This window comes from Mesocricetus auratus, unplaced genomic scaffold (genome assembly GCF_017639785.1).
Source record: "Mesocricetus auratus isolate SY011 unplaced genomic scaffold, BCM_Maur_2.0 Super-Scaffold_6730, whole genome shotgun sequence".
Taxonomy (NCBI): Eukaryota; Metazoa; Chordata; class Mammalia; order Rodentia; family Cricetidae; genus Mesocricetus; species Mesocricetus auratus.
Genome location: NW_024429184.1, coordinates 87,607,899 through 87,630,310, shown reverse-complemented (window position 1 = coordinate 87,630,310; position 22,412 = coordinate 87,607,899). Strand labels below are relative to the sequence as shown.

Here is a 22,412-nt window from a genome sequence, read left to right as displayed (position 1 = left end):
GCAGTAAAATCATAAACGTAGTGCCTTTATTTTACTTTAGAATACCAATAGTGCTATTTATTTCATCTTAGATCTTTTTCCTTTAAAAGAAAGTAATAGAGTCAATGACATAATAGATTTAGAATTAAAAATGCTGACCCTTATTACTAGTCATCTAGCTCATGGAAAATTACTTTAGGTGATTTTTCTGTAAAATGGGTACTAATAACATTTACATTTCATGAGATCTTGTGTGGGAACACTAGACCTTGAGTAGAGACCCACTTCCCCTTCTGCCTGGGAGTAGGCAGCTGTAAGACAATGTTTAGTAAAAACATGTTTACTAAAAACGATACAATAAGTTCCTGGCCACTTCCCCTTCTGCCTGGGAGTAGGCAGCTGTAAGACAATGTTTAGTAAAAACATGTTTACTAAAAATGATACAATAAGTTCCTGGGAAAGGCCTTCCCACAGAAACCGCCCTGACCTCGACCTTGTCCAAAGACTAACCGCACCTTTAAAAACCCACACACATCCACCTCTGGTGTCAGAGCAGAACCAGCCAGGGGAGAGGAGAGAGCAGAAGCTTCTCTGGTGGGAGCTTTTTCTTAGGAAGTTTTTCTTGAACCTTTTTGGAGCCTGTTTAAAGTTTTCTTTATATCATTGAACGAGTCTCTGTGTTTTCAATACCCGACACCCTCCGCACGTTCTCGGACACAGGCCGTGCAGCAGACGTGACAATTGGAGGTCCCACCGAGATCGTGAAAGTGAGGTAAGTGGACGGGGTTAAAAAACTATGGGGAATAGTTCCGGGAAGCTAGAATCATTACAGTATCAACTAAAAAAGTTACTTAAAGAACATGGGACTGCAGTCAAGTCTAAAACCCTAGAAGGCTTTCTAAAATCGATCGAACGAGCCAGTCCATGGTTCATTACTGGGGGAAGCTTAAATATTCCAGATTGGGAGGAGGTTCGCCGTGATCTTCATAGACTTTTACGAAAAGAGGGATCTGAGTCCTTGCCCCCTACGACATTCTCCTTATGGAGATTAGTGAGGGGAACACTTTTGACAGATAAGGTAGTTCAGGACACAAAAGAGGCTTTTTTAGAGTTACAAGAGACTGAGACTCAAGCCTCCTTGAGTTCAGGGGCAGAGAGTGATGATAAAAAGACCGTGATTAAAACTAGAGGCTCCATTGTTAGTGAGGATGAGGAGGAGTCTCTTAGTAACAACAAAAAAACGGGTAGACATCTCCGGGCACGACCCAAAAAGAAGGACTCCGGTCAAAATCGGTTATATCCTTCTCTATCAGACCTAAAAAATGGAAGTAGCTCAGACTCAGACTCGTCACAGTCTGAAAAGAAACGATTACTTGCTGAGATCACGGCCCTTAAAAAAGAACTAAAAAAGATTCTAATTAAGGAAAGACAGGACAGGGAGAGAAACCCTTCCCCATACTCTGAAAAAAGGGACTCCTCCTATGAGATAACCCAGTCCTTCTCAGACCTGGAGGGAAGACCCAGAGGAGGGGTCCAATGCTGCCCGGTGGTGGCCCCAGTAATGGAAGTTCCAGATCTAAACAATTCTGGACAGGTCATTAGGCGTCATAACCCTTTAAATTTTAAGGATATAAAACAACTTAAAGAGGCAACTTTAAATTATGGCGCACAGGCTCCCTTTACACTTTCCTTAATGGAATCTTTTGCATCTCTTAATTTGACACCTGGCGATTGGCAGCAGCTTTGCAGAGCAGCTCTGTCGGGGGGAGATTATTTGATTTGGAGAGGTGAGTTTCAGGAAAGATGCAGCCAGACAGCCCAAAGAAATGCACAGGCCGGACAGCCCCAGAGAAATGTGGAGATGCTTACCGGAAGTGGTCAATACGCCACCATTCAGCAGCAAATGCAATATGACATCGCAGTCTATGCCCAAGTGGCAGCAGCGGCCCAAGGGGCTTGGAAAGCATTGCCTTCCAAGGGAGGAGGGGATCATCTGTCCAAAGTCCTTCAAGGACCTTCCAAACCTTTTCAAGACTTCGTAGACCGTCTCAGTCAGGTAGCAGAAAGAATATTTGGGGGCATTGGGCCTGCGATGCCAGTCATAAAGCAGATGGCATTTGAAAATGCAAATAAATATTGTAAGGAAGCCCTTCGCCCCTATCGCAATAAAAGTCTAAATGACTATATCCGGATCTGTAGGGACATTGATGGGAACTTCATCCAGGGCCAAGTGTTAGCTGCTGCCATTCGGCCCCAAGTGGGGAAAGAAAGACCTACTCTGGGAGGGAGAAAAACATGTTTCAGCTGTGGTAGAGAGGGACACTTCCGTAGAGAGCGCCCTCAAAATAGTACTACGGGTCTCAAGAGACCTGGTTTATGCCCCCGTTGTCGAAGGGGATATCATTGGGCCAATAACTGCTACTCTAAAACTGACAGGGAGGGAAATTTCCTTTCTGCTAATAATAATCAGGGAAACGGGAGGAGGGCCCCGCCCCAGGGCCCCAAAACCAATGTGTACGGGGCAATGACCCCTGCTCTGGGCAGTGGCAGGACTCATTTTCTCCCCCAGAGCAACCCCTTCATATCTCAGACCTCCTTAGAGCCACCTCGGGAGTGCAGGATTGGACCTCGCTCCCTCCGCCCGGGCAATCCTAACACCAGAAATGGGGATCCAGGCCCTCCCTACTGGGGTGCATGGGCCATTGCCCCCAGGCACGGTCGGACTACTCTTGGGACGGTCCAGTACTATTCTTCGAGGCCAGGCTAGACTGACAGCCTCAAACAATACAGAGAAACCCTGACTCAAAAAAAATTTTTTTGGTAACAGTAAAGAGGTACTGGTATTAAGTAAAGAAAAAAAAAAAGGACAAAGGTACATGGAATAAAAAATTTTGTTTACATTTAAATTCTAATTTGTGAGTCATCTCTAAAAACTTTTGGCCAAAAGCCTGGCCTCTCCACCTTACATCTACAGAGTTACAAGGAGTAGGTACGACTGTACCCCATGACTGTAGCTCAAATGGAGGAATGATAAAGAACATACAGGACTTTTTAACCCTTTTAGTTCAAGGATTGGCTGGAGTTGTTCTTTTACATAGATTTCAATTAAGGGAGCTTCATTGCAACAGACTAATCATTACCTAGGGAAAAAGGGTGACAGAAAGATGCATGTATGTTCTAAATGTATGGTGTGGCCACACCGGTATGTATAAAATGTGATTGTGAATGCGTGAGTGTGAACTGCTTATATGATTAAAAGGATACTTAAATCCCTTCAAAAATAGTTAAGAAGCTACCTAGATTGCTTTAAATATAGCCAAAAGGAACATCCAGCCAGTCTGTTAATGTTTTAAAAAAAAAATTTTAAGATACAAATGAGGCCTTGTCAGCTAGTGAGAGCTCTGCAAGTTAGATTGGGAAAGACTACTCACAGACTTCAAATAATTTTCAAAAGTTATTTGGACACAGTATAGTTTACAATCTTTGAGTGATTTTCAGAAGTTTTTGGGAAATATTTAATGGATATGTCCTGTTTAATGGGCATCTACAAATAATCTAAGTAGTAATCCCAATTTACCTAGATAGTTAACCAAGGAGGGTAGACAAATCCTTCTACTGTTATGGTCCAGCTTCAACAGTTCAAAAAAAAACTTTTTTTTAGAAAATAAAAAAGGGGGAATAATGCCCCCAGTCCCCACATGACTCATCAAATAATACACTCCTCATTTAAAAATTTTATAATGTAAATGCCAGTGAGCTTCAGACAGATTCTGGCATGACGGAACCTGAGCTATCATTGCTCAGGTCAAATGGAGACATCCATACACTAGACAGTGGAAAAGACCCTAATTTGGGGTCGAGGGCATGTTTGTGTTTTCTTGTAGGAAAAGAATAAAAGCTTCGGCATGGAGCAGAGAAAAACTGGACCTGAGACCATGGGAGCCTACCTAAGCCAGTTTGAGTGAGATCTCCTAAATCAGTGTTCCTGACCCTTAATGTCATCGAATCTACAGCCCAAAAAAAGAAAGAAAACAGTCGGTTCGAGATTTCCAGTTTCTCAACAGACCTGCTACATCAACCTTCCGGACCCATGAGTTTTCATCATAAAGCTAACAGAGAAAAAAGGACCCATTTAAAGCATTTGGACATTGGTATGGACTATGATGAGTGGCAAAAGCCTCTTTTCAGTATTTGAACAGGACATGGTCACTTGATGGTTCCTGTTTCTGGAATCACGACTAGGCCAGTGTATTTTTCTGGAGAAATGCAACTTGTCCTAATGCGACAACTATTGTTCATATTTTTCGTAATGCTACATGTGTAACATCAATGATTATACCTAATGTATCTGTGCAAGTGCACTTTCTAAATGCTTTCCTGAGCAGATCTTGAAACGATTGGAAACTTTATCAAATTGTAAATGTAAATCACATGCGGGTTACCCTTGTAACAGATGAAGGCTGGTAGAATGTTATGGCCCAGATCTGGTGATGGGTATGGTGATGGAGAGGCGCTATGTCAATGGGGGTCCTAAAAATGGTGGCAGTGGCGGTAGGCATTCTGGCTTTATGCCAAGCTCAAACGTGCCTTGTTCCAGAGACAAGAGATCCGTAACCAAGTATTGCTTAGCTTAGCCCATGGCAATCCCGATAGCCATGAAGGTTGGTTACAGATGATTTAAGGTTGGGGTATCTCCGATGACGGGCAACCTGTGGGGAAGACCCCTCCCACCTAAAACAGGGGTTCAAGGTCCCCCAAAGACGGGAAAGGGAGGGTGACCCTACTTGACCTAAGCCAGGAGTGCCTCATTTAAAAATAAAAAGGGGTGAATTGTGGGAACACCAGACCTTGAGCAGAGACCCACTTCCCCTTCTGCCTGGGAGTAGGCAGCTGTAAGACAATGTTTAGTAAAAACATGTTTACTAAAAACGATACAATAAGTTCCTGGCCACTTCCCCTTCTGCCTGGGAGTAGGCAGCTGTAAGACAATGTTTAGTAAAAACATGTTTACTAAAAATGATACAATAAGTTCCTGGGAAAGGCCTTCCCACAGAAACCGCCCTGACCTCGACCTTGTCCAAAGACTAACCGCACCTTCAAAAACCCACACACATCCACCTCTGGTGTCAGAGCAGAACCAGCCAGGGGAGAGGAGAGAGCAGAAGCTTCTCTGGTGGGAGCTTTTTCTTAGGAAGTTTTTCTTGAACCTTTTTGGAGCCTGTTTAAAGTTTTCTTTATATCATTGAACGAGTCTCTGTGTTTTCAATACCCGACACCCTCCGCACGTTCTCGGACACAGGCCGTGCAGCAGACGTGACAATCTTGAAGACATTAAATGCATGATTATGTACAAAAGGAGAGTACCTGAGCTATAAGTGTAATCTATCCTTCCCCCTTCCCCTACATTCACTTGTTTCCAATGTTTATCTAGTTACCAACCTCAAAATTGCAAAGAAACTTCATTTCCTTTATTCTACCTTTAGTTATTCAACGATGTGATTTTTTTTTTTTTTTTTGGTTTTACGAGACAAGGTTTCTCTGTATTGTTTTGGAGGCTGTCGGTCCAGCCCAGCCTCGAACTCACAGAGATCCGCCTGCCTCTGTCTCCCAAGTGCTGGGATTAAAGGCGTGCACCACCACCGTCCGCCCGGCTAACGATGTGATTTTTAAAGAATAATCTGTGCAGTATTTTTTAACCCAAGTTGTAAGATACATTAAACAAAATAGCATCAATGTCATCATATACAATACCCTGCAAAAGCATTCACTTAATTACTCAACAAAGTCTGAAAGCTGTATTACCACAGGAAATAATTCAAGCATTTAAAATGAATATAATATTTCTTAAAATTCTCTTTTTAAAAGATTTATTTTATGTATATGAACGCTCTATTGACTTTATGCCAGAAGAGGGCATCGAATCCCATTACAGATGGTTGTGAGCCACCATGTGGTTGCTGGGAACTGAACTCAGGATCTCTGGAAGAAAAGGCAGTGCTCTTAACAGCTGAGCCATCTCTCCCACCCTGTTACTCAAAATTCTTAACCTCTAATTTCAGCAATGAAACTACTTTTTAAAAAATACTTCTGTGTAAGATAGCAGATTAGAAGCTGCCTCTGTGACCTGATGAAGAGAGAAGAGTGAAGATGAGGCAGACGGATTGCTCCAACAAGAGAGAGAGAGCAGATAAGCATCAGGGATACGTCCCTGGAAGACTGGGCCAGCAGAAACTGGAGAGAGAATGACGTGGGGAGTGGGGAGAAGCACATGGAAGGGGGATTTGGAAAGTCCTCCCCGCTTGCAGAAGCCCTTGGAGCAACTGTCATTTAGTACAGGGCCTGTCCACTGACACCAAGTGCTGGGCTAGAAAACATGGCACCAACACAGGATTTGGGGCCTTGGGAGCCAGAAAAGAATAGAAGGGTCCTGGAAGAGCCAGAAACTAGTAGTTATTATAGGTACTGGCTGCAAGGCCATGGAATGTGGCAGTCTTAGGCTTTCTTACTCTCCCATCATGCCAGAGTGAATTACCTGAAGGGAAAAGCCCATCCAACCCACACCCGAAGCAAGTGACAACCTAGGAGTACAATCACCAGAAGTAAGCCAAGGTGAAGAGACTCCACAAGGACAAAAAACAGACTCAGCAAAGACAATGGGAGCCGGAAGCACCCAGAGGCAAAAGAAGTACTAGTTATTTACTGTCCCCACTTCCTCAGAGCCTTGGACACTGGAACTCATGTATCCAGAAGTGTGGGCCTGGCAAACCACAGAGAAACAGTAGCTGGTAGATGGTGGAGAGAGACTAAACGAGCCATCCCAAGGTCTGAAAGAGGAAACCACTAACTAAATCTGACACAAATTCTTGACAGGAAGGACATTCTGATCCAGGTGGCTTGGCAAACACCAAGCAGGATAAATGCAAAAACAAACAAGCATGCAAACAAACAAAATTGAATTTAGACATGTGTTTTCAAATTACAAAAATTCAAAGAAAAATCTTTCTAAAAGAAGCTAGTGGGGGAACAGCCATCTTACTAATAAGGTAAGGAAATGAGGGGCATGGGACTCTCAGAAATGTGAAGGACTCCAGGAAAGACACCATTTGCAGAGAGTGACTGATTAGAATTGCAGTACTGTGGGAAGACAGAAATGTCATACATGTCCAGACGCTAGTTACCTTATCTCGGGCTAACATTAGCCCTGGATAGTTTCACCTTGTCCACACCTGTGTGTCTGCACTAACATCCTATGAATAATAGATAAAAACCCTTGGAATCTACTGACTTAGCAGACCCATTGGCCTCCACCAACCCAAAAGCTAAGAATGTGACCAGATAGCCTCTAAGGCCTATAGGAAAGTTCCCCTCATCTTGCTGTATCTGCCTCTCTGATGTTGCCACCAATGTTCTGTAAAGCCTCATGAAACTTCTGGCTCCTGGGCCAATGTCACTCAAAACTAGCTGGAGAATAAATAATATCTTATTTTCTTTAGAGCAAGAGCTGTGTTTTTTGCATCAACAGAAAGCATTCAATCAGATGGAAACAAAATATTCAGTGCCTAGAGGTAAACAACAAAACCAACCAAAGTTTGTACTTTGCAAGGTTATCCTTCAAAAGTGAAAGAGACTTTCTCAGAACCCTTGCTTAACAATGTCCTAGGTGCCATCACTAGCCTGGGGGGGGAATAATTCTTTAGAAAGAAAGAAAATAAGTCAGAAACTCAGATCTCTATGAAAAGAAAACCACCGAAGAAAGAATAAATTAAGGTCAAGTAAAAACTTTTCTTCTGACTATTAATAGATGCCAGTTTAAAATAATAACAGCCACACTAATTATGTGTGCTTACATATGTATTTCCTGTGTTGCATATGTATGCCTGACTATAAGGCAGAAATAATATAAGTGATAGGAGGAAGAACTGGGATTATTTTGGTAGGACAGGTCATTTGTACTACCTACAAAGTGGATGAATAGTATTACAAGAAATTGAGCTTGAACTAGTTGTAAATGCACACTACAAGCTTTAGGGCAGACAGTGTTCTAAGAAAGGTGAGAAAACACAATCATATAAAATGTTCCTTTGAAATCACAAAAGGCAAAAAGGACTGTTGAATGCAAAAGAGAGGAGCAGAGACCAAAGGTTGATAGAAATAGAAAACAAATGTGGTAGATGTTAATACAACTTTATCAGCAATAATTTTGAGCATCAACAGTCTACATGCTTCAAATAAGAGTATAAAAGTGAACTAAAAACCAGTATATTATCTAAAAGAAACTCCCTTAAAGGAATGGAGACAAATAACCTAACTGATACTAATCTAATAAGAACAGGACTACTCCATGACACTGCCTTGTGAATCTCTGTGGCTCACTCAAAGATTGTAAATTGTTAGGGACACATCTTAATTCTCCAATAAGAAGACTAAGCTCATTAAAAGCAAAAATCCCTCTATACTTCATCTTTGTAAGTTCAAATTGCTGTATAAGCAGTAGGGACTTAATAGTCAATGAACAAGTCAGTAAGATATAAACTCTTCCACTCACTTATGCAAGGTTCCAAGTTTAGACATGGACCTTATGGTCACAGGTAGGATTACCTGTCATTTCAATCTCTGTCCTCCCAACTGACCATCACAGTGGTGGCCCAACCTGATCGGCTCTGAAACATCCTAGAGTTCTTCTGCCCAAATATAAAGAGCAACTGGCCCATTTCAACATTCCAGAACTGTTCGTCTTAAGCCTGACTTCATCCTGAATCACAGGTAGTTCTAAATAAAGCCAGTCTCTTACAGGGATAACACAGCTGGCCTTCATTAGACTGGCATGTACACCAGGCATGTCTCTTCCCTTTGAAGAAGCTATACATTGTATGATTTTCAAAGGAACTTCAAGTAAAAATGAGACACTACTTTACCCTTTACTAGAAAGGCTAGTCCAAGAGCTGACTTGTTAGTCAAGTGCTAACAAGATGTGGAATATTGGGAACTCTTTCTCTCCTCTCTTTCTCCCTCTCCCTCTGATGGTGTTTCACAATGATACTCTAGCTGGCCTCAAGCCACCGTTCTTCCTCAGTCTAGGAAGTGGCTGAATCTACAAGTGCATGCCAGCTCACCAGCTGTGACCAACAGGAACTCTTATTCACTGATGCTGGGAATGCAATATGGCATGCTCACCATGTCATGCCCACAGTTCAGCAGTTTCTTATAAAAGTAAACATCTTACCATATGATCCAGCAATTATATTCCAATAAGCAGGACATTTATGTCCACATAAAAAAATCAAGCCATGAAATATTGACAGCAAATTTATTCATAATTGCCCAAACACAGACAAGACATCCTTCAGTAAATAAGTGGATGAGTAATGTGTAGCACATCAAGACACTGGAATATTATTCACAGGTAAAAAGAACTAAATTAAGGCTAGATACAGCTCAGTGAGGCCTGAGCCTAGCAATCAAAAAGGCTATCAAGTTCAAAAGAACTGTACAAAATGTGAGCCCTTAATGATTTTACTAAAGGAAGCAGTCAATGTGATAAGCTGTTCGCTGTAGCATTCTAACCATGTCACATTCTGGAGGGAAAAAAACATGGTTGCCAGACTCAGGGGAAGGGAGAAGGCAAAGCACCAGAGTTTTTAGGGCAAGGAACGTACTCTATCTAGAGGGCACAGTAATGAGAGATGCATCATTACATGTGTCGGGACCTAATAGATGTGCAACACAGAGTGAACCCTAATACACTATGGACTTCCATCAATAACAATAGACCAAGATTGGTTCTTCAGCAATAATGAACGTCCCAAAATTATGCAGAACATATGGGAGAAGGGGAGGACTGTGTGGAGCCTCTTCTACTCTGGAAACCTAACAATGGTCCAAGAAAATGAATAATACACAGAGGCTGCAGCTTAGAAGGCATGATGGCAAAGAACAAGTTAGAAATCAGCCCAACAGCATGGTTGCTTGTTTGATGTCTTCTTAGCAAACAGGCAGTGGCAGGCATTGCTGAGCATGGGTCCCTCCACTCCCGCCTCCACCTGTGACCCTCACTGGGGAAGCTTATGTATTTACTATAAAAGCATCGTGTGATGCTTGAAAGCTTTATTTAGGTTTACTTAGCAATCTCACCAAGCCTTTATCTTATTTTTTTGTGATGGGGTCTTTCACTGAACCTGAAGCTAGCTACTTCAGTTAGATTGGCTGACCAGCAGGCCCTAGTGATCCTTCTGTCTGTGCCTCTCTTCCGGGGCTAGCACATGCTACACTGCATCTGCGTGCTGGAGATCAGTCAGGTTCCCATGCCTGCATAGTCCATGCGTGGGATTGGAGAGTGTCTCTGATTCTAAGACCCCTAATCTATACCCAAGACAGCAGAGTTTTAAATATACCTGAAAGATGACTGTGGAATCATGCAATTAGAATTATCCTAATCAGCTACAAAATGAAACTGCTGGAGGAATCATGTGACAAATCTCCCAGAGACAGCCACAGTCTGGATTCCTACTAAGTTTCTGGGAATCACTGTGAAATCAGGAACAAAAGCACCTGTGCAGAAGCCCCTAAACCCTCAGGAAAAGTTACCAGATGAGCATCTAAAACTCACTGACTCTCATACAGTCCCTTTGAGATGGCAAGCAGATAGCTTCTACCAGTATTGAGCCAGGAATTGAGGCTGATGTCAGGGTGGCAGATGCTTAAGTCAATGTTAAAACAATTTATGAAGCATTAAAAGGGGGAGAGGGTATGGAACAACAGTGTGTGCAAAGGAAGGAACCTATGGAGGAAGTGAATAGGACTTTTCAATGTTTTAAGTGTAGGAAGGGGAAGTCCTATTTTTAGCTTGAGCTAGTAGAGACTGTGGTGGCATTCTGGTCAGTTCAGACACCTGAAGGGAATACAGTCCTAGGCAGCTATGTGATCTAACTATAAGGGGTTTCTTGGTATACACTTAAGTCAGTGAAGTCATGTGAAATAATCTAAAGAGAGCATAGACAGGAAGGGAACGAAATACTGAACCATCAGCTGGAGGCTAAAAAACCCAGGACTGGACTATAAAGGAGGGACAGTACTGGGGAAGGAAAGGGAGAATGAAATAAAGACAGTCACAAAAGTAAGAGTGAAAACACTTGAAGAAGGAAAACATAGCCGTGTATATGAATGTGGCCAAGGGAGAAGGGGAAGCAAAGAGCACACCCACTGGCTACAAGGACAGTCACGTGTATAAACAGTCATGTGTAGCCAGCAGTCTCAGAAAATTTCATCAGGAGGAAGAAAAACACATGACAGCATCTGGCTATGAGATGAGGTAGAGGGGAGGGAGGGTGTGTGTGTGTGTGTGTGTGTGTGACACTTTCCCTGAAGTAGATCTGCCCTGTTTGTGTGGTTTTGCTTATGGTGTAGACTTGTGCTTCAAGTGCTGGCCCAGGTGCTTTTGTTAAGTGATAAAAAGTCTATTTGCACATGCATGATTATCCCTCCTTGACTAACATTAGAGAACGTTCTATGTCAACATATCATATATGCATTCACATGTCATTCAAAGTCATCATAAATGGTCCCCAGGCTTTCAGCACCCAATGTACAACACTTGAAGCATTGTGTTGAACCTTTCCTTTCTGACTCACAATACCCTCTGCTAAGTTGTCCTCATCCAGTATTTTGTCTGACAAATCCCATCTCCATTCAGCCTTTAATTCCAAGTACTGGGGCGGGTATGAACAAAAAGAACTTTCATATTTGCTAATATGAACAGACTATAACTACAACTATATTGTAAAATGTCTAACAGTTTATTCAAAAGTCAAACATTTGCCACACTAAGTACCAGTTACATTTCCAGCTATTTACTGTCTTAGGATTTCTCCTTCTTTCTTTCTTTCTTTCTTTTTTTTTTTTTTTTAGGATTTCTATTACTGTAATAAAAACACCATTACCAAAAACAAGATGGAGAGGAAGGGGTTTATTTCACGGGCACATCTACATTACAGTCCATCATTGAGGAATTCAGGGCAGAAACTCAAGGCAGAAATCTGGAGGCAGGAACTGAAGCAGAAGTCATGGGAACACTGCTTATTGGCTTGATCCTCATGGCTTTCTTAGCCCATTCTCTTATACTATGCAGAACCACAGGTCCAGGGGTGGCACCACCCACAGTGGGCTAGGTCCTCCCACATCAACCACCAACCAATCCCCACAGACTGAACTACAGCCAATCTGGATGGAGACAATTTCTCATTTAAGGTTCCTCTCCCCAAATAATGCTAGCTTCCTCAAGTTGACAAAAACCCAACCAGGATATTTCCCCAAGAACAGTAAACATGTATGTCTATAAAAAGTTTACACAGACCAGGCATGGCAGGACATGATATTAATCCTAACACTCAGGAGGCACAGGCAGAGGTAGGTGCATCTCTGTGGTTCAAGGCCAGCCAGGTCTACATAGAAAGCTTTAGGATAGCCAGGGCTACTTAGAGAGATCCTGTCTCAAAACAAAGACTCACACAAGCTGGGGAGATGGTTCAGCAGGTAGAGTGATTCCAAGCATGAGGACCTGAGTTGGATCCCCAGAACCCACCTATAATTTCTGTGTTCCTATAGCTTGACAGGAGGCAGATAAAAGAGAGTCCCTAGGAGCCCTCAGGCCAGCTAGCCTACTGTATACAGGGGTGAACAGCAAAGGGCCCTATCTCAAAGAAGGCAACAACCAACACCCAACATTGTCCTATGACCTCTACACGCACACACATCATATACAAGTACTGTAAAAAGACTCATAAATAAATGCTCAAAATAGCCACATACTATAAACAACCGAATTGTTCAACAACAGATAAATAAACTAATATGATACAGGAACAGACACAACCCAGCAGCAACAATAAAGGCAGTATAAAAGTATATCCTGATGATTCCATGTACAGGAGATTGGGGCTAGGGTAGGGGAACTGACTGCAAAGATAACTTTCTGGGATGAAGAAATGATTTGGAGAGCATTTACACAAGACTGCAGATTTGTTTATATATCAAACTATTTAAATTAGAAACATTTCATTACATTTAAATTTTTTGTGACTCAAGATTTGTCTGTTTTCAGGCAGTGCCTCACCTTGTTAGCCTCGGCTGGCCTGGAACTCACTCTAGTCCAGACTGGCCTTGAACATTTTCTAGTCTCCTGCCTCATCCTCCCACGAGCTGGGACTGAAGGTGTGAGTCACATATCCTGACTCTTAGGATTGTTGAAAACTAGCTGAATGAGGTAATTCTGTGACGAGGACACTGAACCAGGAATCTTGAGATGGGATTCCGCCTACTATCTGATATGTGACCTCACACCAACCACTCAATTCCAGGTTATGCTATTCAGCTTACACCAGCATTAATGAGTATGATAAGTAATAAAACACAGAACTAAAACATGAAAACTATAGGTATAATACTTTAGTTTTGATTAACAGAAAGGCTAGGCAAAATTTTTTCAAGTAGGTGCTAAAATAAATTATACTATAAAAAAGAACTACATTAGCAGCATGGCAGTCATCATGAGAACCTGCCTGACCTCTCTGAAGAAATGCTCAGTTCTGGAATTGGTTCTCTCCTTCAGTTGAAGAAGAAATCAACCTTTAAGGTCATCTGGAGATGAAACAAATCAAAGACAATCAAGTCTGAACACTGAGAAAAAGAGGAACTTTGTTCCACTGCTGAGAAGAATTTATACATATACATTACTAATTAGTAATGAAGCCTGCTTAAAATGATTGGGAGTCAGGGCACGGTGACATGTGCCTGTCATCCCAGCACTTGAGACACTGAAGCAAGAGGAACGGTAAGTTTAAGGCCAGACTGAGCAATGTAAGACACTGTCACAAACTGACAGATTGAGGCTATATATACAATAAAGCAGCACCAAGCCCCTACAGCGATGAAACTCTGAGCCATACCATATCATGGATGAACCTTAAACACAAGTGTGCTGCTTAGTTCTTTTGTTAACTCAAACAAGCTAGAGTCATCTGGGAAGAGGGAGCCTTAAAAGGACTGCCTCCATCAGACTACACTGTAGGCAATCTTTGGGGCATCTTCTTGACTAATAACTGCTGTGGGAGGGACCAGTTTACTATGAACAGGTGGTTCTGGGTTGTATAAGAAAGCAGGCTGAATAAGCCATGAGTGTCAGCCAACACACAACATTTCTATATCCTCTGCTTCAGTTCCCCTCCAGGTTCTGCCTGAGTTCCTGCTTCGACCTCCATTCTTGATGGACTGTAAGCTGTAAGATGAAATAAACCCAAATGGATTTTGGTCACAGTGTTTTATCACAGCAACAGAAAGTTAACACCCACAATATGCTAAATAAAAGAAGTCACACACAAAAAGCTAGGATTCCACTAAATAAAAAAATCTAGAATATGGAATTTATAGACAGAAAACATTCTTGAGACTAACAGGAAGAGGTTAGTTAAGGTTTGGTGAGTACAGAGTTTATATAATAATTTTGAAAGCAGACAGTAGTGACAGATGTGGATCACTATAAATGGATTTAATGCCATGGGTGCATGCTTGAAACAATTAAGATGGTATGTGTATGGAGTACTACTCAGCAGAAAAAAGCAATGGAATCTTGAAATTCACAGGTAAATGGATGACACTAGAAGAAACCATCCTGAGTGAGGTTAAACCAGTCACAAAAAGACAAACATGGTATGTACTCACTCATATATGGATTTTAGAAATGGATCAGGATAGTGTCATTCTGCACTTCCACTGACAGAGAGACTGGGAAACAGGAAAGAACCTAAGAGAGATATGCATGGTACCCCAGAGAAGAGGAATAAGGCAAGATCTCCTGAACAGATTGGGAACACGGCGAGAGGTGTGGGGGGGGGGGGCTGGGAAGAAGAGAGGGGGAGAAGAGGAAGAGAGAGTAGGTCATGGGGGAACAGGAAGGTTGAGTGGGGGGGTAGAATAGGAGGAGAACAGGATGAGAAATACCATAATAGAGCGAGTCATAGGTTAGAAGAGAGATCTGGCACCACTGAGACCTCTAGTTATCTAAAAGGATGACACCAACTGGCAAGCTAAGCAATAGTGGAGAGACCACCTTAAATGCCCATTCCTGATAATGAACTTGACATCTACCCTATATGCCATCCATATAGGCAAACACCCACAGTTAAAGACTGAACTGAACCCATGGGACCCAGTGACAGAGAGAGAAGAGCAATGAGCAAATTGGCAAAGAATGGGCAGGCGAAACCAACAGAGACAGCTGATCTGAACAAGGGGGAGCTCTTGGACCCCAGACCAACAGCTGGGAGGCCAGCATGGGACTGATCCAGACCCCCTGAGTGTGAGAGTCAATGAGGAGGCCTGGGCAACCTATGGGGCCCTGGGCAGTAGATCAGTGTTTATCTCTGGCATACAAACGGACTTTGTGTGTCCATAACACAAAGAGGGATGCTCTCTCAGCCTGGACTCTTAGGGGAGTGTCTGGACCCTGCCCTGAGAGAAATGACAGACTCTGGATATCCCCTATGTGGAAGGAAGTGGGGATAGGGTGGGAGGCTGGGGGGGGATGGCGGGGGAGGCGTGGGAGGTGGGGAGGGAGAGGGAACTGGGATTGACATGTGAAGCAAGCTATTTAAAATTAAAGTAATAAAAAAAGTTTTAAAAAAAAGATGGCATGTGTATTTTATTACAACAAAAATACTGGAGTTAAAGAAGGAGAGATGGCTCAGTGGTGAAGAGCACGGATTGTTCTCACAGAGAACCTGAGTTCAATTTCCAGCACCCACACCAGGCAGCTCACAACCGCCTGTAACTCCAGGTCCCGACCTCCTCAGACATACACACAAATTATAAATTTTTAAAAAACTAATGTGCTTAATTTAATCTTAGGAAGTATTACACTTGGCAGCATTCAAAAGGCCCATCGCCTTATATACTGTGATTCCTGGAGTTTCCAAATCCTGTAGCTGTCCGGGAGTCACCTCCTCTCCTCAGGCACCGGCAGCAGTACTCCTCAGGAGGGGCAGCTGCATCTCCGGCCTCCATTCTGTGCAGCACTGGGCAGGCCTCAGGGGCCTTCAATCATTAGGCCTCTGAACCCATCATGGCTGCCCGCATAAGACCCACATCGGCTCTCCTCCTTTTGAGCCCGTTTCTTCTCCTGGTTTCATACTCTTCTGCTGTTTTCCATGCAAGTCACAGTCTGCCTAAGAAGCGCTGTTCCTGAGTAGGTATTTCAGCAGACTCTGAAAGGCAGCACACTGGGTGGAGGAGGGTGTGGAAGGTCCCCCTAGGCTCTGTCTGTTTTCTTGAGTGAAGAAAACTGCAGTTAGAGCTAGGAGTGAGGACGGAGGAGAGCACTGAAGAGCTGTAGAGACAAGGTTTACAAGTGTTTCCCAGCTGAGCAGGGACATGGTTTTGGGGAAAATCCAGTGTTACCATAGCTCTCTTGCACAGGCAATACTACTAAAAAAAAGTACACTAAAGAATTTTCCCGTGTGAGTCATGTGAAGAAATGCCTTCTGTAATGGGGAGGAAAGTGGTAGTCACTCTTAGATGAAGGGGTGTGCCCAGGAGCCCAGCATGCCCTCAGATTGACTGGGAAGGCAAGGAGCATGTCCTGCAAGAGGACATGGGGAGTGAGATGCAATGTAATTTCTATTTACCACACAGGCATCTCTGATAAAAAGTATCTGATGCTAAACCACACACCCGATGTGAACAGTGATGCTGTAGATACTCCTCATGTAATAAACACCCTGTGACTCATGGGGATCTACCTGTCCCTTCTCCCTCACCAGTGGGGAGATGTCAGACATACCAAGCACTGAGCTTCTGTGTGGGTGCTGAGGATCCACACTCAGACCCTCGTACTTGCACGGGCATTTCACTGACTAAGGTGTCTCCTCAGCACCTTCTTTGCATAGCTGGCACATACCTCTGAGCCTCACAGATTCTAAACAAACACTCACTGAGTTACAGCCTCAGCACTTTATACAGCAAATTTTATTTTTAAATATTACAAAAATATAAAAATGGCTATAAACTTCAGTGAAAGCCCAAATCCATCAAATGCAGCATGCAACTTTGGTGTAGCCATACAAAATAGTATCAGAGGGTCACAAAACAAACACACAAATGCCCACTGACATACAGGGATTCTACCACAGACCCTGAAAAGCAAAAGAAGTCACACTATTTATAGGAACTATCTTGTAAACAGATATTTCTCTGTCCTACTCCACCCCATAGTTGCTTTTAAATAATCACTCAGAGGCTTAATATTAATTACAAAATGCTTGACCGAATAGCTCAGGCTTTAACTAACTAGCTCTTACATTTAAATGAACCCATTTCTATTAATCTATATTTTGCCATGTGGCTTTGTGGCTTTACCTGTTCTCTAGTACATCTTGCTTCCCTGGCAGCTGGCTTGCATCTCCCCCAACTCTGACCCCTCCTCATCTCAGTCCTCAGTTTGATTGTTCTGCCTAGCCTTATCCTGCCTGGCTATTGGTCAAACAGCTTTTATGATTAACCAATGAGAGGAACACATATTCACAAAATACAGAAAGGTCATGCACAGCAATATCTGTGACTGGTAAACCTACAGAGCCAGAAAGATTTTTATTGCCTAAAGTTGGACTGCTGAGGAGAAGTAATAGCTGCCAACAGTTATGAAAATCCTTGGTGCTGGCAGGATGGCTCAGTGGTTAAAAGTGCCTGCTGTTCTTCTAGGGGAACTTTGGTTCCTAGCACCCATGTCGGGGTGGCCCACAAACTCCTGTAATTCCAGCTCCAGGGTATCCAAACCTTCTGCAGCATAAGGTGCGCACTTGGTTCGCTTACTAGATGCAGGCAAAGCACTCAAATACATAAAATAAAAAACATAAATATTTTTTAAAAATTGCTAGGCAGTGGTGGTACACACCTTTAATCCTAGCACTCAGGAGGCAGAAGCAAGCAGATCTCTGTGAATTCAAGGCCAGCCTGGTCTACAGAGCTAGTTCCTGGATAGCCAGGAATACACAGAAAAACTGTCACAAAAAAAAACAAAAAACAAAAAAAACCCAACCATCTTGGGATGAAGAAAATATTCACAACTTGGTGGTTGTAATGCTCAAAAATATACTGAGGCAAACTGGCTTTGTTCTCACCTGTTTTTGCCTGTTCCCACCTCCAGGTTCTTTGAGTTCCTGCCCTGACTTCCCTCGCTCAATGATGGACTGTGATATGGAAGGGTTAAGTGAAATAAAGCCTTTTCCTCACTTCCCAAAAGAACATACTGAACATCAGGAACTACACATTTTAAATAGACAAGTGGAATGGTATGCAAATTGTATTTTGATAAAAATATAAAAATCTACAAGAAGTCAATGACTGCTCAGGAGTAGGGAACCAGTGTTTTTCAGAGACATAACTTCAATCCTTGAGTGGTCAGTCCCAAATACATTCAAGTAACAGCGACACTAACTGGACTCAACAGTGGGGGATGTACAAAATAATTATAAAAGAGGTCATGAATCTGAGACAGAGGCAGGGGAAAAACAGAGGGGTTAGGAGGAACACAGCAAGAGATGAAGAGAAAGGGGGTGGGAATGATGCAAATATAATGTAGCCATGTATGAAATTTTCAAATTAAAAAAATAATTTAAAAAATATTGCTAAGGGCTGGAGAGATGTCTCAGCGGTTAAGAGCACTGGCTGCTCTTCCAGAGGTTCTGAGTTCAATTCCCAGCAACCACATGGTGGCTCACAACCATCTGTAATGAGATCTGGTGCCCTCTTCTGGCCTGCAGGCACATATGCAGACAGAACATTGTATATATAATAAATAAATAAATAAATAAATAAATCTTTAAAAAATATTGGTAAAGTTATAGTAAGAAATGGAAAATGGTAAAAGCGAACAAAAACTACAATATGGTATATCTAAAATAATATCTTAAAATGTGGATTTGAAGAGCAGAACCCAATCGAATGAATAAAGATGCATAGTAATCTTTATTCTAACTGCAGCATTGTCTAATAACAGAACAGTCTAGTATGACATGCTTTGTATTTAGGCTTCCAAGTGCTGAACACCAGGCACAAGGGACCAATGAGAGGCTGAGATTTTATCTAATTTTGATTTTAAAAAGTAGAAAGTGGCTACCAAACTAAACAACACATGTCTACAGGTAAGGAAAGCAATGCTTTCTATATGAGCCTATGGACAAGTTAAAGACATAACAAAAAGGTGAGGCATTACAAGAAAGACAATGTTGGGATTTGGAGCATAGTCATATTCTATACTACCAAAGCATAATAAGGACAGGTAGGATCTGACAAACACCACAACTTCAACCACTGTTAGTATTATTATACAACAAAGAAACCAAATCATTTAAAAAATTTATATGTGGCATTAAAGGGTGATTCCCTTCTTTCTCCATGTATGTTCTAAGGATCAAACTCGGGTTGTCAGGCTTGGCAGCAAGAGCCATCTCATCTCAATGGTCCCAGGAACCTAATATTGTGAGTATGAGTTAACACACTTATGTCCAAGAATTAAGTAAATTTAGGATGACTTGGTGCTTTGTGACAGTACACTTACAGAAGAATAGGAAAATGAGATGTTTTCTGTGGGCAAATACTTCCCTTTCTTTACTTCTAAGTGGTCATTGTTTGTCATGGAAGCATAGATCTATCTATGACCATTTCCTAGCACAATGTCTTATACACGGCAGAGTCTCTATAAATGCCCATCAAACTACTCGGTTTTATTTCACTGAATGAAATAAAAAAGACAAGAACTCCAGAGGGTGGGATTGAGAACTCTTAAAAATAACAAACATGGGCCCATCTTATCAAAGTAGCACAAAATAATCATGATATGTAAGGCAATGATCTGAGGTCAGTTGTTTCTCCAGAAAGTTCAACTGCTCATTTGAAATGTTATTATGAACTTTGAACTGAAGGGACTTTCATCTCATGGTTAAAGCACATGATTAGTAAGCATTAATTAAGGCTCCATACGGCACAAAATTATAATCTCCATCTTGAAAGTCAAGGCACCAAAAGGTTAAATACTAACCATGACTAAAAGATTCAGATATTGAAAGTAAAAAAAACCTGTTTGTTGGTTTTTTAACTTTACTCTGATTAAATATGAAAATACCTCCCCCCCTTTAAATTTATCTATTGAAAAAGTTCACTATGCAGCCTAGCTGATGTTCCCAACACTTGAGACTGAGAATACAAAGAACTCGACTAATTTCTCAATCACAGGTTTCACTAATAACTACAATTTACAACTCTGTGAGGCTCACAGGCTCTCAAAGAAAACTCTATTCCCCAGTTCCACAGGTGGCTCAACTCAAATAAGCCACCCTAAGTACAACATAACAGAGCACCATAGAAACAAAGTCAACCCCATGCCCATGGCAACTCTGTCTTCTGGGATGTGGGAACCACATCTAGTCCAGCCACTCATGTTCTATACTTCAATACCTTCTGGTTTTGCCAGTTACTGACACTGACTATGAGAAGGCAGAAGGTATGTGTACGGAACAGTGTCTTCTAGACCACAAAAGAAGGTACAGGAAAGCTTAAAGAACATTTGAAGAGAAAAAATTAACAAAAGGAAATATTTAACCTTGCTTTATATTACCTAAATGGTGATGCCTACTTATCCAATTTAAAGAAGAAAAAAAAAGGTAAAATTGTGACTTGCTATGTGTTTGTATATAGGAAACTTGACCCTACACTAATTACATTAAGTAGGTTACCCAGTAATCAATGCTTTGCATCACAATTTTCAACAATGGGTAAAAAAAGTCCATAAAAAAGTTTAAATAATCCCAAATCTGTATAATACTCACTTTCTATAAGAACTTTTGGTCTGGATCCTGTTATCATGGGTCAGGAGGACAGAAAGAGCTGTGGGGACTTGACTACTTGGAGAGCAAGCCCATGGCTTTTCAATGTCACTGCTTCTATGCAGAAATACATGTTTGACTGCAAAACGTGCTTTGCGTGGGGTGGGGGTGGGACACACACTTCCACCAAAATGGGGCAAGCAATCAAAAGACAGAAATTAGTCCATATTTATTAGACATCCTAAAAAATGCAAACATGCCCAGTAAGGGACAAATTCTCAAGAGGGCATTGTTTTAAAAAGGCAACTTCACATTATACTAGTCATTACAAACATACCTAAAACACAGCACAGAACAGAACTGCCATGCCAGGGAAAAAACAAATCAGAAGAAAGACTGTATTAACAAAAAGGAAAAACAGGTTTAAAGAAAGTAGTACTTCAAAAACGAGTAAAGACAAGCCAGATACACAAAAGGACAATTTTGTTTTATTTAATTTTCCCCTTTGAAATACAGAGCTTTGGATGTCATAGAATGCCACTGAGCTTCTAATTTTACACCCAGGATTTGTGGTTAGTTCTTTCATCCCAGCTATGAGCAATGGCACAAACATCTGAAAATGGTTAGTGTCCTCTTCAAGAAATCCAGTCCCTAGTCAGGAGTCCTTGAGAGGGGATCCAGACTGGGGTTAGATTTCATTATGGATTTTTTTATACAAAATTTGTTATTTCTTCCCCAAATTCCTCCTCACCCCTGCTCCCCCTCCTGTCCTATAGCCCCCAACAGCCTCCTTGCCCCTGCCCATCTTCTGTTCCCCCTCCGTTTCTCAGTACCTCATTTCCCTCCCTGGTCTCCTACGTAGTTCTCAAGCCAGGCTGTTAGGTTACCTAATGGTAGGAATGGAGGTCAGCCCACAAGAGCAAGAATGACACCTTTCTTTCTCAAGTCTCAGGAATATCTGAATTAATAAAGACAACTCTTTCCAAAAAACCTTTACAATACAGTGTCTGCTACACTCTTACCAGGAGATGAGCAAACAAGTTGAGAAGAAGAAAATTAAAAACAACATGAATTAGTCTTACTCTAAGATGCTTCATGGGCGTTCACATTGATAGTTCCCAGCACCCACATGGCATGGGTTACAACCATTTGTAACTATAATTCCAGGGGATGGATCTAATGCCCTCTACTGACTTCTGTAGGCACCAGGTTGTATAATATATATACATACATACCAAATGTATGTATGTGTATATGTATACCACACGTATATATGTATGTACATATATAGGGAAAATCATATACATAAAAATAAATATTTTAAATGATATACTATTTACAGTTAATGGTAAATTTTTACATACTATTTGGTTATACCAAAAACAAACATGACTCTTACATCAAGTTAGAATTGTTGAGGTTTGTTCATGGTCTTAAACCAAATTTTATTTCTGGCAAACCAGCTATTACTTCTGACTCTGCTGTCAGAGTTACTGCTTCAGTGCTGGAAAATTACGGACTTCACTTTCCAGTTCACAATTGCTCTCCTTGTTTCACTTAAAAAAA

General features: G+C 41.7%; 1 protein-coding gene across 4 annotated transcripts in view; it reads right to left on the bottom strand.

The window, feature by feature from the left end:
* Spire1 (spire type actin nucleation factor 1) overlaps positions 1-22,412 on the bottom strand; it is a 116,167-nt gene that overhangs the window by 62,118 nt on the left and 31,637 nt on the right. The gene's annotated exons all lie outside the window — the stretch shown is intronic.